A 4,243-nucleotide genomic window follows, 5' to 3' on the forward strand; every position below is an offset into this window, starting at 1 on the left:
TCTGTTGAATCTCATATTTTGATGATGAAACCAATTGATAATTCTTTATGATTTAATCTATGTTTTGAGTGATGCAGGATGCTTCGATCAGGATGAGATAATTAAAGCATGAATAATCATGTAATGTCGGGGGAAAACATGTCAGAAGATTGGACGTCAAGCCGAAAGATCAATCGAGATATCGACAGAAGGCTTCAGGCCATGGATTCAGGCATCGGGCCAAGAAGAACGGATATTGCGCTAAGGATATCGGAGTTGTGGAGTCAACTGGCCGATTGGGCAATAGGTTGCAAGAGAGAACGATGCGCCGAAGAATCGGACTAAGCGTCAAGAGACCAATGACATGCCGGACAACATGATTAATGCTTAGTATTAATTGTCTAGATCGAAGTAAGTTTTTACATGTGCAGGATTAACTATGATAGCAAGGCATGGAGCAAAATAAAGTCCCAGAGTCAAGGATGCGAGATCGAGAGTTCGTCGGAAGTTCTGGCGGAACCAGTCGAGAAGTCTCAGAACTTACTAGAGAAGCTCGTCGGAACTCGCCAAGAAGATCGTCGTGAAGTCCAGGAGCTTGCCAGGAGTCCACTGGAACATTACCGAGAGATCGTCAGAAGTTCACCGGAAGATCGCCGATAGCTCGCCGGAAGAAAAGACTTACAGACTTGTTTAGCTCAGATTATGTCATAGATTTCGTAGTTAGCATGTAATTGGGTTTGGATTTGGGTCAACCCAATTAGGGGTCAGCTAGGCCCATGTAAGGACTATGTTAGGCCCAATAAGATGCTCAAACAGTGCCCCAAGAAGTCTCACCGTTGTGGCATAGTCTTCGAGACTGTGTCAGGCGGTAGTACCGCTAGTCTGGGCGATTGTACTGCCCCTGGCAAGGTGCTAGGCGATGGTACCACCCAGCACTACCCCCCAGGCAGTGGTACTGCCAAACCTAGGCGGTGGTACCGCCTAGGACAGTGTCAATATCGACTGACACTAGGCAGTGGTACGACCCAGCGCAGGCGGTAGCACTGCCCGTGCCCGGGGAACCCGGGATGGGAAAGTTTTAGGCTCTTATCCCTAATTAAAGAACACAAGCACAAAGAGTTTAAAAAGAAAGAAATACTACTAAATTCTTGTGCAATCTCCTCTCCCTCTTCTAAGTGTTAGACTAGTTTGACAGAGGAGTAAGTGAATGCTTGTAAGGGTTATCTCCTAAACCTGTGAAAAGGAGAAGAGAGGTGTAAAATGTGATTATCCTTTGCCTATTAAAGGAAGGCCTCTAGTGGACACCGGTGACCTCGTCGGAGGAGGAAGCCGAAAGTGGATGTAGGTCACGTTGATCGAACCACTCTAAAATCTGGTTTGCATTTCTATTATTGCCATTTACATACACTTTTAAGTTAAGTTTCCGAAATCGTTTTTAATGTAAACAGATTTTATCATACGAAAGTTTTTGAAGACGTGATTTTTTCGCTGCACTGATTCACCCTCTTAGTGCTGACCCGATCCTAACGATTGGTATCAGAGCCTCGTGATTTCTCAGATGGTTTAACACCCAAGAGAAATGGCTCTTTTTTACTTTCAGGAGGGTCACTCTCTCATTCGTCCTCTCTTTTTCAATGGGACAAACTGCATTTATTGGAAAACTCGAATGAGAGTTTTCTTACTTTCTTTGGATTTGAACTTATGGAACATTGTCGAATCCGATTTTAAAATGTCTTCTCTTCCAATGAAAGATTGGAATGATTTGGAGAAGAAGACGTTTTCTTTAAATGCTAGAGCTATGAATGCTCTATTTTGTGCCTTAGATAAAAATAAATTTAATCAGGTTTCTTTGTGCGAAATGGCCTTCGATATTTTGTATATTCTCAAAATCACACACGAAGGCACGAATAGAGTTAAATATTCTAAAATTAACCTTTTGATACATGATTTTGAGATGTTTTGTATAGAACCAAGAGAGACTATTGGAGACATGTACACCCATTTTACAGATGTCATCAATAGTCTAAAAGCACTTGGTAAAAGCTTTTCAATTTTTGAACTCGTTAACAAGATTTTGCACTCACTTTCTAAAACTTAGGATTCAAAAGTAATCGCTATTCAAGAATCAAAAAATTTAAATACTTTTTTTATCGAAGAACTAATAGGGTCTTTGATGACCTATGAAATGAAGTGCAATGCACGTAAAGAACTCGAGAACCACCTTCCAAAGAACATGAAGGATTTCGAATTTAGAACATTTGAAGACCACTCGAGCATAAGCTCAAGTGATGGTGAACTTGAACTCACTAAGAAATTTAAAAAGTTCATAAAATAAAAATTAAAGAACAAAACGCAACTACTTGCTTTGAACGCAAGAAGAAGAACAAAAATTGGGATGAATTGAGCTCCTCCGAAGACGAGGAGAAAATCAAGAAAGGCGAGGTGGCAAACTACGCCTTAATGACTTTCGACGATGAGGTAATCAAAACCCCATTAATTTACTTCGAAATTACATGATGCATTTCATGATGTATTTTTTTAATTTAGTTTAGAATTAATTTTTCTTAAAAATTGCAAGTTTGAAAATGAAAATGCAAAAATTATGATCATGCTAGTAATTTTGAAAATGATAATGAAAATTATATGTTTTATGTTAATGTAATAAAATGTTAGATTTAAATCTGATGATCGTATGAATGTTTTTTTTAAGAAGTAATAATGTGTATCATGTTGATTTCCATTGTTATTTATCGATTTTGATTAAATGAAATCATGTTTGATTTGAAGTAATGCATAATGATGTAATGAAAATATTAAATGTTTTGATACCATGATTGACGACTTTATGCATGAGATTTTAAAGTTATACATGATGATTTTTGTGATTTATTGGTCTTGATGGTTTTTATGACGAAATTCACTTTTCGATCCTAAAAGTTGATGCATGTTTTTATTTGTAATAAAAAGATAAACGCATACTTGTATGAAACCAATAACTTAAGATGAAACATCTCTATCTTATTGATTTTTCGATAAAAGATTAATGAATCCATGTATATTATATTTTTGTGAATCTCTTGGACTATAAAAATGATTTGATGAATTTGAATGAGTTTTATCGAAATCATAATCTCTCATGAAATCTTTTATATGAATCAAGATTTTTCATGATCTCCTAAGAATTCTTTACGTTATTTATTTAAGAGGAGATTTGTTAAAATGAATCACGGTTTCTCTTGATTTTTCAGAATTATAATTTTTATGATTCATAATGAACTAAGAGATATTATACATGAATCAAGATCGTTTATGTATTCTCTCATGACATCTCTTAAGGTTTATGACTTGAATTTTATTATGTAAAATTCTTTGAATTTATGAATTATATCTCATCACCAAGTTATTTTTAATATTCTTCATATGATGATATGAATGTATGAAACACTCATGATATTATTTTGATGCATGTAATGATGAAATATTCATGATGAAAAATTATTTTGATATTCATGACTTGATTTTTCATCTTTGTTACCTTACCTTTGTCATAATTTGAAAATTGATGTAAAGGGTCTTTCCTTCTTTTTTACAATGACAAAGGGGGAGCAAAACTTGCTAGAAAGCAAATTTGCTAGCTTGCACAATTAGAAAAGAGGCAAACTTGCTAGCTTGCTAATCTCAAAAAGGAAGCAAGAAGTGCTATCTTGTAAATCTCAAGAGAAGCAATGTTTGCCAAGTTACACATTTCAAAAAGAGGCAAAATAGTCCATCTTGCACATCTCAAAAGATGTAAAATTTTGCTAACTTTTTTATGTGTAAAATTTGATAGCTTGCATACTATAAATTTGCATACCAAAAGTGCTATCTTGCCTATCTTAAGATGCAAAACATGCTAACCTGCACTTTGTAATGGAAGCAAAATTGCTAGCTCAAACATTGTAAAGGAAGCAAAAAATTGCTAGCTTGCAACTTGCATATTTCAAGAAGCAAGTGTTGCTTTCTTGAACATGTTTTGCTAGCTCGCAAGTTCTAAAATATTATAAAATTTGCTAACTTGTATATCTATGATGATAGCAAAATTGCATGATGGTAGAACTTGAAGATTTATTATGGAATGATTTGAAACTATTATTTCAAACACCTAGAAAGTGGAACTTCTCCTTTTTGTTGATGACAAAGGGGGAGAAGTATGTTGATGTCATGCATGATTTGATCATGACATGTTTACTTGGATTTTTTAATCCAACAGTTTCTATCAATAAGG

This window comes from Musa acuminata, chromosome BXJ2-1 (assembly GCF_036884655.1).
Source record: "Musa acuminata AAA Group cultivar baxijiao chromosome BXJ2-1, Cavendish_Baxijiao_AAA, whole genome shotgun sequence".
Taxonomy (NCBI): Eukaryota; Viridiplantae; Streptophyta; class Magnoliopsida; order Zingiberales; family Musaceae; genus Musa; species Musa acuminata.